Raw genomic sequence first — 14,127 nt, forward strand, 5'->3', positions numbered from 1 at the left:
TGTCCTCATCCTTTCCCTCCTGTGCGCTGGCCCCCTGCGTTATCATTAAATCAGTGCCCTATCGTTACTATCAAATCTGCCTCAGCAGCTGTTGCCACAAAGAAATAGGATTGCTGGGGCTACAGTGATTATTTTGCCATTTTTTTTTTTTCATTTTTGATTTGCTTCATTTTTTTAAAAACATCATCATATGTTTAAACAGAAATACAGATCATTAAAAGTCCATGAACATAGAACACAAAATGTCGTTTTCACTTAAGCAGTTATATGAACCAGGCTGTTAACTTTCTTCACTGACAACCCTGTTTTAACCATTTAACAAACTACTTAAATAACAATGGTGAAAATGTAAACATTCAAGTTTAAACATGAAAATATGGAACAGCAGCAACAAAAGAGCAGAAAGTATCTTCATTACCAAACAGATCATCACATTGGCAGACACTCAGATGCGTCCTGGGGCGTCCTGAGGCCGCGTCCATTCCGGAGGTGTTGGTCCGTGCTCAGTGCCCAGGCTGTGGCACTCACTGTGTGTGCACAGCAGCATTGGACAACCACGGTTCACCTCTGAGAAACACAGGTGTAAGCTTTGTGCTGCAACATTGTAGCTAGCACTGTGACAGTTCTTTTTTCCTATTTTTCTTCTGCAACTCAGTAAGCAAGTTCTCATTAAAGCACATTGAATAATGTCATGTCTTCTTGCTTATAAGAGTAAAGTTTGGCCGGCGCTGCGGCTCACTAGGCTAATCCTCTGCCTGCGGCGCCGGTATTCCACATTCTAGTCCCAGTTGCTCATCTTCCAGCCCAGTCTCTGCTGTGGCCCGGGAGTGCAGTGGAGGATGGCCCAAGTGCTTGGGCCCTGCACCCACATGGGAGACCAGGAGAAGCACCCGGCTCCTGGCTTTGGATTGGCGCAGCATGCCGGCCGTAGTGGCCATTTGAGGGGTGAACCAACAGAAGGAAGACCTTTCTCTCTGTCTCTCTCACTGTCTAACTCTGCCTGTCAAAAACAAATAAATTTTAAAATCCAAATACTTTGTATCATGGAAACTTACCCAGCTGTGTAAAGCCTCCCAAATACAGTCCATGTAAAAAGTTTCTTCTTTGTAGATTGCACTAATTTATAGTTATTTTAGTGTAGATAAACGCAGGACACTACTCCTGATTGTTGGGCAACAGAAATGGCAGTGTGTCCCTCCAGTACTGGAGTAGGAGCCAGCACAGCCACACCATGGCCAGTATGCCGGCTTCCCACATTCCATTCCACATCACAGGAGCTGGTTTAATGGGTACCGTCGGGTCTTAACCTCTCTCTGAAAGTTCCTTTATTAGAAATTCGGGATTTAACTAATGGCATGTCTACAGTCTCAGTAAGCTGGTTTTTTTTCTTACTCTTCACTAGTTCAAATACAACATGTAATGTTTCAAATTTTTATAGACACCTTATTAAAATGATTAAAGGTATCTAAAATACCATTAGTCAGTAAGACATTAACCAAAAAAAAAAGACACAGAGAGTACTTCTGAGACTATTTTTCCCTAACTAGAAGCGCTGTGGGATTCATAATGGGGAGATATAATGACACTCTGACCCTGCTGTCTTTCAGCGTCGGTAATAAGAGTAAACACACGAATCACAGAATGGAAGCGCACATTCAGGAGAAAAATCTATGAAACACTTGGATTTTGGATGCCTCCGAAGGGGCACAGTGCTTACCATTATTTTCATCCTTGAAGTAGTTCACATCTTTATTTCGTGTCTAATTTTACCCAGAGCTAAAAACCTAATTCGTTACATTATGTATCTTGTCATTTTGAGTTTTCAAGCACTCAAGTAATGCAAAGCCAAGTATTTTCTTTTGTGGCAGCAACACACTTACGGACGGAGCGTCAAAGACAGGAAAATTCATTTAAAATGAATGCTGCACTCTCTGCCCGATGACGTAAGAACTGAGACTTGGCACTGTAATCACACTCATGGTATGTATTGAGAGGAGAAAAAAGACGTTCAATATAATCAATATCTTCTTTTTAAAAAGATTCAAAAACAGACCGCCTTCGCATGTGGCTAGATTCCCAGTAACAGGATATCCTGAAACTTGAGAAACCGCGGAAGAAAAAGCAGAGTCAGCCCCATTTCGCTACCGCTTCCCCATCAATGTTGCTGTGTTCGCTTTGGATTTCCTGTGTGCGTTCACGGGGGTCTTCTGCCTTCACCTTCTTTGGCAGTGATGACCGTGTTTCTGTGTGTTGCACATCCTCAGGCATCTTTCGTAAGGCTGGACGGGTGCTGACACATTCTCTCAGTTTCTGGTTGTTATGGAAGGTCTTTATTTCACTTCCATTATCAATGAGAGCTGTGCAGGGTCCAGTATCTGGGTTTACAGTTTTTTTCTCTTAAGACTTGGACTGTGTCTTGCCATTCTCTCCCAGCCTGTAGGGTTTCTCATGAGAAGTCCACTGCGAGACTAATTGGAGATCCTCTGAGAGTAATCTGATGTTTCTCTCATGCGCATTCTGGAGTCTTTTCTTTATGCTTTACTGCGGAGTTTGACTACAATGCATCGTGGTGAGGACCTTTTCTGGTCATGTCTGTTAGTTCTTTGTGCGTCCTGTACTCGGATGGCCCTTTCTTTCTCCAAGTTAGGGAGATTTTCTGTAATTTCACTAAAAAGGCCTTTTTTTTTTTTTTTTTTTTTTTTTTTTTTACAGGCAGAGGCAGAGTGGACAGTGAGAGAGAGAGAAAGGTCTTCCTTTGCCGTTGGTTCACCCTCCAATGGCCGCCACGGCTGGCGCGCTGCGGCCAGCGCACCGTGCTGATCTGAAGACAGGAGCCAGGTGCTTCTCCTGGTCTCCCATGGGGTGCAGGGCCCAAGCACTTGGGCCATCCTCCACTGCACTCCCTGGCCACAGCAGAGAGCTGGCCTGGAAGAGGGGCAACCGGGACAGAATCCGGCGCCCCGACCGGGACTAGAACCCGGTGTGCCGGCGCCACAAGGCAGAGGATTAGCCTTTTGAGCCACGGCGCCGGCCATAAAAAGGCCTTCTAATCCATTCTCTCTAGATGCCTTCAGGAACTTCTAAGACCCGTATGTTGGGGTGCTTGATAGTACCCCATAAATCTCCAACACTTTTTTTAGTTTTCTAATTTCTTCTTCTTTTTGTCTGACTGTAAAATTTCCAGAGATTTGTCTCCGAACTCAGATATTCTTTCTTCTGCCTTGTTGAGTCTTGTTAAGACTTTATACCACATTTTAATTTCATCTATTGAATTCTTCATTTCCAATATTTCATTTTGATTTCTTTTTAAAAATCTATTTTATGGGAAAAATGTTCATTTGTGTCATGTATGGATTTCTTTAATTCATGGATTTGTTTCTGATTATTTCTAAGTAATCCCACAGTCAGTTTTTTGAATTCCGTCTCCAGAATTTCTTTAATCTCTTGATTTTCACATTCTAGTATCAAAGTGTTGTGTTCCATCGGAGATGTCATGTTGTCTTCCTTATTCTCATTTCTTGAGTTACTGCGTTTATTTTGGGGCGTGTGGAGATACTTGTTGTTTTTTTCCCCCCTCTGATGGCTTTTATCTTTGGACTTGGCAGATCAGGGGAGTGTCAGCTCTTTCAAGGAACACCCTGGGCGTGCTGGGTGTGGCCTGGGAGCTCTGTTCAGTGCTCTAGGGTGAGCGGTGTGTGTAAGGTGGCACCCGAATTGGACGTGGTAAATCTCTCTCTCTCTCTTTTTTAATCAGAGGGGAGGTTCAATCTGCTCTGGTGGCACAGTCTCACGCTCACCTCCTCCAAGGAGGCCAGTGCCGGGTCCTAGCCACAGTGGGTATAACATTTGTACAACCACAAGAACCACACGCAGGATCCATGCAGTCCTCAGTGTGAGCACGGATCCCACAGCAGGGACCCTCAGCAGGGAATCAGGGAGCCCCGAGCGTGTGGTGGCTGCCCAAAGCCCCAGCCTCACTCTGTGCCCTCCCACACAGCCACAGTGTTTGCACAGTCCCAGCACACAAGGCTCCCACAGTCACGAGCACCCAGCCCCCTGTCAGTTCGCCCAGCCAGATTCAGGCTTCTCGTTTTCACTGGTTGCTGGGCAGGCAGACACGAGCTGGTGCACCTGCTAGGCATGTCCAAAATGGTGCCCTCCCTCTCTCTGCTGGGGCCGGTGGTCAGGGAGAGAGAACTGTGCCCCTGTTTCCCCCTCTGGGTTGGCAAGTGCACTGTCCCCCACAGGGCTCCAAGCTGGACTCGGGCCAGGCTCTTCCCACAGCTTCGTCGCCAGTGGCCAGGGCTGCTGCAGTCTGGTCTCACCTCCCTCTCCAAAGCTGGTGCTGAGGCTCTCGGCTGCTGGCTTCCTGAGCTGCGCGTGTGCACACCCTCCACGTAGTCCACAGTGTCTAACTTGCGTGGAGTTTGCTCTGCCACTTTAACCCTAAATCTTCCCTGAGGTTGCACTCTCTCCATGGTTTTGTTTTTTTGACCATCTTCCCCAGTTCTAGAGCAGTGAGCTCCCTCCCTGTTCTGCCATCTGGGTGTCTCCTGGCCCACAAGTGCTTACACTTTGAAGGCTGTTAGAGCCGTGTGTTCAGTCTCCTTCCAGGTGCACATGCCGTGTTTCATGGCCCTGCCACAGACCCTACTTCGGATGCCACGTCTGGTCGCTAGTGGTTTCTGTTTTACATTTCTTTTATTGTCAGAGGCCGAACCTTTCCCACACCCTCCTGAGTTTTGCATTTTTTTAAAAAATATTTATTTGAAAGGCAGAATCAATCTCTCTCTCTCTCTCTCTCTCTCTCTCTCTCTCCCCCCCCCCTCTCACACACACACACACACACACACACACACACACACAGAGGCCAGTCCAGCACTTCTGTTTGCCGGGATTCGTTACTCAAAGAGAAGAGAAGGGGCACGCGCACGTGCTGCTCGCCTGGATTCGCCGTCCCCGGGGAGCGCTGTGTCGTACGCTGCTCCTGTTAGTGTCCCTCAGACCTCCCTCCATGCTGGCCAGTGGTCGGCAGGTGGTCTTCCTCGGATTTCATTGAGAAGATGGAGCCAAACAGGCAGGAACTGCCGGTTTCTGATCTGGATCCCCCTGCACCTGCCCACCCGTCCCTGCTCCTGCCGGGCTGGCTCACCTGAGCGATGTGCTTCCCCCCCTCCCCAGCTCTCCTCTCGCAGTCTCCCTTGGGCGATGGTTTGAGCGGGGTTTGGCTCTCCACATTCAGGCAGAGGTTTAAATGCCAGCATCTTTTTTTTTTTTTTTTTTTTTTTTGACAGGCAGAGTGGACAGTGAGAGAGAGAGAGAGAGAGAGAGAAAGGTCTTCCTTTTCTGTTGGTTCACCCCCAACACAATGGCCGCTGCGGCTGGCGCACCGCGCTGATCCAAAGCCAGGAGCCAGGTGCTTCCTCCTGGTCTCCCATGGGGTGCAGGGCCCAAGTACTTGGGCCATCCTCCACTGCACTCCCAGGCCACAGCAGAGAGCTGGCCTGGAAGAGGGGCAACCGGGACAGAATCCGGCGCCCCGACCGGGACTAGAACCCGGTGTGCCAGTGCCGCTAGGTGGAGGATTAGCCTAGTGAGCCGCGGCACCTAAATGCCAGCATCTTGGACTGAGGGTCCTGGTTGAGGGATCGTGGTGGGGCCGGATCTGGCTGTGGACACACTGGGAGGTCGCGGTCACTGGGAGCACGCATGTGCAGGGTCGCTTCTCACACAGGGTGGGGCCTGTGAGCCCAGACGCTCTGTGTCTCTGCTTCCCGGCTGGCCGTGCGATCCTGCCAGCATCCTACAGCCTCACCAGATGCCTGACCAGGAGGGGCTGCTGGTCTCAGACTGAACCTGCAAAGCATGAGCCAAAACAAGCCTTTTCCTTCATGGGGGAACCACTCTTGGGTCTCCTGGAGAGTAATGAAAAGCAAACCACGTGTATTCATCCGCGCCCGGAACCTTGCTAAGGGCCCACAGGAGCCCCTCCCTGGCTGCTCCCCTCCTGGGCTGCCCTGTGCTGGGCCCTGCTGGTTTCCTGCCCACCTCACTGCTGCACCTGGCCTACTGGCTGCTCGCTGACCCTGGGGGCGAGGCTCAGGGCTCAGCCGGCCTCTCTGCTCAGACTGTCTTAGCCTGCACCCGGTGGTTGCCCCTGGCTGGCTGCAGGACGTGTCTCCCCTTGTGTGTCAACGGGCCTCTGCAGATACCCGTCATCCTGCCTCCACGCCCCGAGTCAGACGTCTTGCTCACTGTGGCGCTGACCCTCACCGTCCCATCAGGCTGGAGACATGGAAATCATCCCTGTTTTCTCTCTGTCCCGCTGTGCACTAAGCACCCCAGGGTTGTGCTAGACCAACATGGACTCGACCCCGCCTCTACTTGTCCCGTCAGGTCACGGCCACTGCTGGCTCAGGGCCTCCTCCCCGGGGCCTGTCCCTTCCTGCCAGCCACCAGGGACATCTGGAAGCCCGCTGCCCTGGGAGCAGCCTGGGTGTGACAGTGAGGCACACGCAGGGGGCTGAGCTGTCCGGCTCCCCCGCCACTGGTCAGGCCCAGACCTGCGAGTGAGGCCAGCCTGGCTCCTGCATCGGGGTCAGGCTCCCTGCCGGGCAGTCTGCGTAGCAGAAGCACACTGTCCCCTGGGACCCAGGCTCCCAAGTCACGCCCAGCCTCTGAGAAAGATGGGCAACCTCCTCTCTGTGCACTGTCCCATGTGAGTGACTTCCTGTGTACCTGGAATGAAATCCAGGTGAGAGGCCTTCTGTAGTCCACCCTCTTTTTATTTTTATTTTTTTTTTGGACAGGCAGAGTTAGAGATAGAAAGGTCTTCCCTCCATTGGTTCACCCCCCAAATGGCTGCTACGGCCGGCGCGCTGCACCAATCCAAAGCCAGGAGCCAGGTGCTTCCTCCTGGTCTCCCATGCAGGTGCGGGGCCCAAGCACTTGGGCCATCCTCCACTGCCTTCCCGGGCCACAGCAGAGAGCTGGACTGGAAGAGGGGCAACCGGGACAGAATCCAGCGCCCCGACCGGGACCAGAACCCGCCACCCTCTTTTTGTGTCCCCTGCTCAGGCCACACGACTGTTTTCTGTTCCTCAGACCTGCCCTGGTGTGCCTGCCCCAGGGCCTTGGCACTCACCGCCCCCAGCCTTCCCTTCACACCTTGGTACGGCTGGGTTCTTTGTGTTATGCAAGACTGAAGCTTTGTCAGAGCGCTTCTGCCCTCTGGCACGATGTCCTGCCCGTGTCCCGCCCACTAGCCACAGCCCACAGCCCTGTCTGTCCTCTGAGAGTCGGGGTCTGTCCTGTTGCCAGCTGCGTCCCTGGGGCTCCACAGGCTGCTCTGTCCGAGGCCCTTAGCCAACAGTGACAGCTGAGTGCTCTTTGGTGATGACTTTCGTGGTGAATAACAAGCGAGTGACTGCGTGCCTTAGCCCAGGGAGGCCCACATCACTGAGGGCAGGGCTCTCCTGGGGTTTGGTGGAAACGCAGGCTCTGGAATTCTGGGAGTTCTGGGGTGGGGCCTGGGCACCAGTGAGACCAGGCCAGCGTGGCTGCAGCTGAACTCCCGGAGCCCACCTTGAACAGTAGGGCGTTTGCCCAGTGTACCGGTGCACTGTCTGTCGTGGTACACGGAAGCTCAGCGCCAGAGCAGCTGTCCTTGGCTTGGTGCCTTTCCTGCCGTTTGAAATGCGTAACTTCGGGGCTAGTGCTGTGGTGTAGCAGGTTAAGCCTCTGCCTGCGATGCCAGCATCCTGTATGCGCCAGTTCGAGCCCCAGCTGCTCCGTTTGCTATCCAGCTTCCTGCTAATGCATCTGGGAAAGTGGTGAAAGATGGGCCAAGCCCTTGGGCCCCTGCACCCACGTGGGAGACCCAGAAGAAGCTCCTGGCTCCTGGCTTCAGATGAGCTCGGCTCTGGCCATGGCAGCCATGTGGGGAGTGAACCAGCACATGGAAAATCCTTATCTCACTGCGTCTCTTCTCCTGTCTCTGTAACTCCATTTTTCAAATAAAAATAAATAAATAAATTGTAAAAAGAAAGAAGCGGGTGAGCTCACCAGGTCCAGGGCGGCCTGCGAGGTGTCTTGCTCTTTGGGTGCACTGTGTGTCTTTCACAGCCGAGCCTGCCCTCACCTCCGGGGCGGCAGCTGCTCTCCCGTGCGCAGCCCCTGGCTTGCTGTGGTGTAGGGAGGGGCTGTGCCCAGAGGCCCCCTTGGCTGATGTCCAGGCGCTGCGTGGCCTGCCTTGGGGGGCCCCGGGTGCCGATGGCCTGCAGTCACTTTTGCAATTAGCTCATGGCTCTGAGACTTTGAGTCACCAGCTCCCAGTGACTCACAGGCCATCGTGGACATGAGTGCTCCGGCAGCTTTGCCATCTGGCGTCCGTCTGGCGACAGTGCCCTGTGCCGCTTGCAGGCGGTAACCCATCTCTGTCCTGTGGGCCCGAGTGATCCCTGTGTATGCAGGCACTGCTCCTGCCTTTGTCTCCTGGGTTGGGATGCGGTGGCCTTGGCCAGGGCAGCCTTCCCCCTCTCTGCCTTTGGACTTGGGATTCCTGCATGCTCACTAGGGCTGAGAGAATGGCCAGGTGCTGAAGCAGAGGCTTGGGGCAGGGAGGCGTGGGGAGGGTGGTTGGTTGGGATAATCCGGGCTCCTTGTCCCCAGCTGAGTCTCTCACCATCATCCCTCACTGCCAGCCAAGCCCTGAACTGGGCAACCCCCTAAGTGTTGCCTGCCCAGCTCATCCCGACAGCCCCTGGAGGCAGTGGTCGAGAGAGACAGGTGGCTTCCCTGGGACCCAGAGCTGGCAAAAGGCCAGGCCAAGAGCAGTCCAGCCCATGCTGGGTGCAGAGCTGCCGGTGCTGCTGGCTGTAGGTGGGTGGAGTCCTGGAGGGCCACCTTGGGGAGAGGATCTTGTGCCAAGCCTGGGCCGGCTCAGGTCCTGGAGGAGATGCCGGGAGAGAGGGCAGCAGTCAGGCAGTGGCTGCTGCGGGGAGGCGCAGGATGCCTGTGGCGCCTCCCAGGCCAGTGTGGGTTCTCCCGTCCTTTCCCTGCGGGCTGGCCCAGGGTGCAGCCTTAGAGGCACTGACATCCACACCGTTGTGTCCCTACATCCACCCCCAGGTTCTCTGCAGGGTGCAGTATCTGCTCCGTTGATCCTGCTTGCTTGAATTAGATGGAGAGGCCGGCGCTGTGGCGTAGTGGGTGAAGCTGACGCCTGCGGTGCCAGCATCCCATATGGGCGCTGGTTCTAGTCCCGGCTGCTCCACTTCCCATCCAGCTCTCTGCTATGGCCTGGGGAAGCAGTGGAAGATGGCCTAGGTCCTTGGGCCCCTGCACCCGTGTGGGAGACCCCGTGGAGGCTCCTGGCGCCTGGATCCTGGCTTTGGATCAGTGCGGCTCCGGCCATTGCGGCCATCTGGGGAGTGAACCAGTGAATGGAAGACCTCTCTCTCTCTCTCTCTCTCTCTCTCTCTCTCTCTGTCTCTCTGTCTCTCTGTCTCTGTCTCTGTCTCTCCGACTCTGCTTCTCTGTTGCTCTGCTTTTCAAATGATAAAAAAAAGAAAGAAATTAGATGGAGGGATGAAATTGGCAGCATCTCCCTTTGCCCGAGTGGGTCAGAGCTGAGGCCGGCAGTGGCGGGGCAGAGGGGCGGTGCTGCTGTTCCCCACGGGGGAGGCTGGAAGGGGCAGTGCTGAGAAGGGAGCCAGGCAGGGCACCAGCCCGTGCTGCAGCCCATATGAGGCCCCGTACAGAGCTGACACACGTGGAGCTGCTGGCACGTGCTACTGAGCATGCCCTGGGTGGCGTCACGCATTCGTCCCCATGCACTGTGCAGGGGCTGCCGCGGGCTGGGCCCCGCAGCCTGTAGGGGTCAGAACTGTGGTTCCTCACTCAGAGGCTGCGGCCTGCAGGTCAGAGCAGGGAGGCCCGAGGTGGTGCCGCGGAGGACCCAGGGCTTCCGTAGTGCCGGGCCTTGCTGCTGTGACAACGGGAGAGCCGGCTGTCCTGCTTCGGTCCCTGCCCTCACTGAGTGCGCCTTCCCTGCCCCCAGCACCTCGGGGCCACGGCCTACTGCTGTGGGAACTAAAGCAATTCGGAAAGCCTTGGTTCTGCACAAACAAAAACCACACAGGCTGTGTCCGTCTCCCCCTCGGCCCGGGGGTTCTCCCCGTGGCCCCCGCCGCACGTTTTTCCCGTTGGTCCCTGCGTCCCAGGAAGCCACTGATGGCAGCATAGGCCATGGCATGGTGGCAGGCACTGTCCCACCAGGCTCTAGGCGGACGACATGGCCAGGGGCGGTGGGGTCATCGGAGAAGGATCTGGAAGCTCCGTACCAGGACACCCGAGGACGTGCAGGCCGAACGCGGAGCTTGTGTGGACTGTGAAGGCGGGTCAGGTGCACTGGCCCAGGGTTCGCGGTAGCTTGGGCCAACTCCGGCTCCGGCCACATTTTCTTGGCTTTCAGCGACAGGATTTCACAGGTGACTTCCGAGGCCCCCCAGGTTGGAGCATTGAAGGTCTCATTGTCTCCTGGTGATGGCTGGGGCACCGTGGACGTGGCCCAGCTGCTGTCCTGGGAGGGCGGGAAAGGGCCCGGCCTGGGTTTTAGCCAGCTCCTGCTGGCCTTGGCTCTCGATCGCCTGTGTTTTCCAGATCAGAGAGGGGTGTCGGCTCTCGTCTGGCGTGGGTTTGCTGAAGGCGTTCAGACCTGGGTTTTCCTAAGCAAGATTATGACTCAAAGGTTGTACCCAACTCTTTTGGGTGAAAACATGTTTTTTTGTGAAATAATAATAGGAATAATACCGAAGGCTGATGAAATACAGACTGTGCCATCTCTACTTTATCTCACATGATGCATGATGGTCTGCGTCAGGAGAGAAATTACACCCACTTTACGGATGAAGAAGCTGAGGTGGAGAAAGGTCAAGAACTGCCTGGGGTCAGCTGGCTACATTCGCTTCTCTTGCTGGGGGTGGAATGCGGATGGGAACCCAAACAAGCGACACGCTCACGTAGCAGTGTCTACGCTGGCTTCCTCTGGGGGCTCCTTCCACGCCCTGTGCAGCCCCATGCACGCAGATCCCACCACGCCGTGGAGAGCTGGGGTGGCCTCCGGGGAGTGTGGCCGGCTCCGTGGGAGATGCCACAGCTCCTTACAGAAAGCGGAATCGGAGCGACAGGACAAACGTCGCTTTCTGTAAGTGGCTTCCTCCGTGCAGGGACTGTCAGACAAGCCCTTTCGCTTTGTCTTTCACCCTTTCAGAAAATGGCGTTGATAAAACCGAGCCTCTTACAGTAAATCTTCTCAGATCCTTTTAGAGGTTGACAGGAGCCAAGTCACAGACAGCAGGAGTGTGTCCCCGGGCCTGGTGGAATCCGGGAGTTTGTTGAATTATCCCCGCTTCAGAGAGGAGAGTTCATCACCGCACAGGTCACGTGCCGGAGGCCCAGCACCAGGACGTCTCTGCCTCCGTTACCGTGGTGGCCTCGTCTTGCAGGTGAGGCTTGGAGGGTCAGAGGGAAGCGTTGGCTTGCCCAGGTCTGCACCCAGGTGCACCTGCTGCACCTCTCTGTGCCAGTGCCCAGTCCACGGCATCCCCTTCCTCCCTCCCTGCAGCAGAGCGGAGCTGGGGCTTCTGCCGCCACTCTTGGCCTGTGTGTAGATGCATCATTGTCCCTGGGTCTTTACCACTGCCTATGTTCTTACGTATATACATTCTATATAATGATACATATACGATATATGTATATATTATACACAGCATGGTGTCCTGAAGTATATACATAATATGGAATGATGAAATTTAGCTAATTATCAAATGAATTATGTAACAGTTATTTTTCTTTTTTCTTTATTTGAAGGGCAAAATTAGAGAAGGGAGAGGCGGAGAGAGAGAGAGAGACACACACAGAGAGAGATCTTTTATCTTCTGGTTCACTCCCCAAATAGCCACCATCGCCAGGACTGGAACAGGCCCAAGTCAGGAGCCAGGAGTTCATCCAGGTCTCCCACATGGGTGCAGGGGCCCAAGTTCGTGGGCCATCCTCTGCGGTTTTGCTAGATGCATGAGCAAGGAGCTGGATCAGAAGTGGAGCAGCTGGGACCCAAACCGGTGCCCACATGGGATGCCAGTGCTGCAGGTGGCGGCTTTGTCTGCTATGCCACAGTGCCGGTCCCAAAGAACAGTTGTTTTTCTGGTGAGAACAGAGCACTCAGTATTTTTACATTTTTTTTCATGAATATAATCCATCACTAACTGTAACACATTACAGTAAGGTAAACCTCTTGAATTTATTCCTGTCTTCATATTCTCTCATATATAACATGTTTCTGTCCTCTCTCCCCCGTGGTCACTGCAGCTTCTGATAACCACACCAATCATTTCTGCCACCGAGTTCAACATTTTTTAAAAGACTTTTAAAATTTTTTATTTATGTATTTATTTGAAAGGCAGAGTTAGAGAGAGAGAGAGGTAGGTAGAGGTGTTCCATCCACTGGTTCACTCCCCAGATGGTCGCGACAGCTGGAGCTGGGCTGATCTGAAGCCAGGAGCCAGGAGCTTCTTCTGGGTCTCCCACACGGGTGCAGGGGCCCAAGGACTTGGGCCATCCTCTGCTGCTTTCCCAGGCCATAGCAGAGAGCTGGACTGAAAAGGAGCTGCCAGGACTTGAACTGGTGCCCATATGGGATTCCCCGCTACTGCACACCTCCGGCCCCGAGTTCACCATTTTCAGGCTGCACGTATGAACGTGTGTGTAGCAGCCATCTTTCTGCACTGTCTTGTTTGCCTCGAGCTGCCCTCCTGGTTCGTCCAGGTTGTTGCAAATACCGGACTCTTCTTCTTCTCTGACTGGATGGCATTCTGTTGCATGGATGAACCACACTTTCTTTACCCATAGATGGACGCCGAGGTTGCCTCTGCAGACTGACCGTTGTGAACCCTGCTACAGGAAACACGGCAGTGCAAATACCTGTCTGACAAGTGGGTTTCGTTTCCTTTGGGTATGGAGCCAGAAGTGGGTTGTCGGGTTATGTGGTAATTCTGTTTCAATTACTTGAGTATATAAATGCCTGGCATTTTCCGTAATGCTGTGCTATTTTAAATCCCTAACAGCGGTGTGAAAGGGCTCCCCTTTCTACACACCCTCAGTACCGCATGCTGTCTTTGGCAGAAAAGTAGATTTTAAAACAAAAAGTTGCTAGAGAAAATGAGGTGCATTTAATAATGATGAAATAGCAAGTACATTAGGAAAATAGCACAATTGCATATGCATCTAATGACAGAGCCCCAAAATAAATGGAACAAAAATGGACAGAATTGAAGAAGTAAGAAATTCAGCAGTAATTTTGGTTTGAACATCATAGTCTTGATGAGGGGTAGACCTATTTGCAGAAGACAAATAAGGATTTAGAATAGTTGAACACCGTTATAAACAAACTAGACCTTGTGGATGTAGAACACTTTATCCACTGACATAGAATGTACATTCTTCTCAAGGGCACATGGAATACTGCCCAGGATAAATCACACTCTAGTCCGTAAAATAAGTCTTAATGCACTTAAAAGGATGGAAATAATACAAAGTGTGTTCTGGCCACGGTAGAGTGAGATTAGAAATCACTCAACAAAATTTGGAAAATTCACAAATGTTTATTTCCAAAATAACCCATCATTTAAAAAACAAATCAGAAAGACAAATATAAAGTAATTTTAAATAAGTAGAAGTTAAGACAAAATGTAACCAAATTTATAGGATGCAGCTAACATGGTACTTAGAGGGAAATTTATAGCCATAAATGCCTACCTTAAATAAGAAGAAAGCTCTCAACTCAGTAACATAAACTTCCACTGAAGATGCTGGAGAGAGAAGAATAAACTAAACCCAGAGCCACCAAAATAAATGAAATAAAATCATAAAAATGATTGACAGGAGGACAGAAAAACAAAAACCACAGAGAAAATCTGTGGAAGCAAAATTAGTGAATTAAAAAGATCAGCAAAACTGACAAGGCTTCAGCTGGGTTGACCAAGTGAAAAACAAAGTGGACTCAAATTTCTAGCCATGGGCAGGGAGCCAGATGGGAAGTGGAGCAGCCGAGACTCGAACTGGTGTCCA

The sequence above is a fragment of the Oryctolagus cuniculus genome, chromosome 10, assembly GCF_964237555.1.
Source record: "Oryctolagus cuniculus chromosome 10, mOryCun1.1, whole genome shotgun sequence".
NCBI classification, from domain to species: Eukaryota; Metazoa; Chordata; class Mammalia; order Lagomorpha; family Leporidae; genus Oryctolagus; species Oryctolagus cuniculus.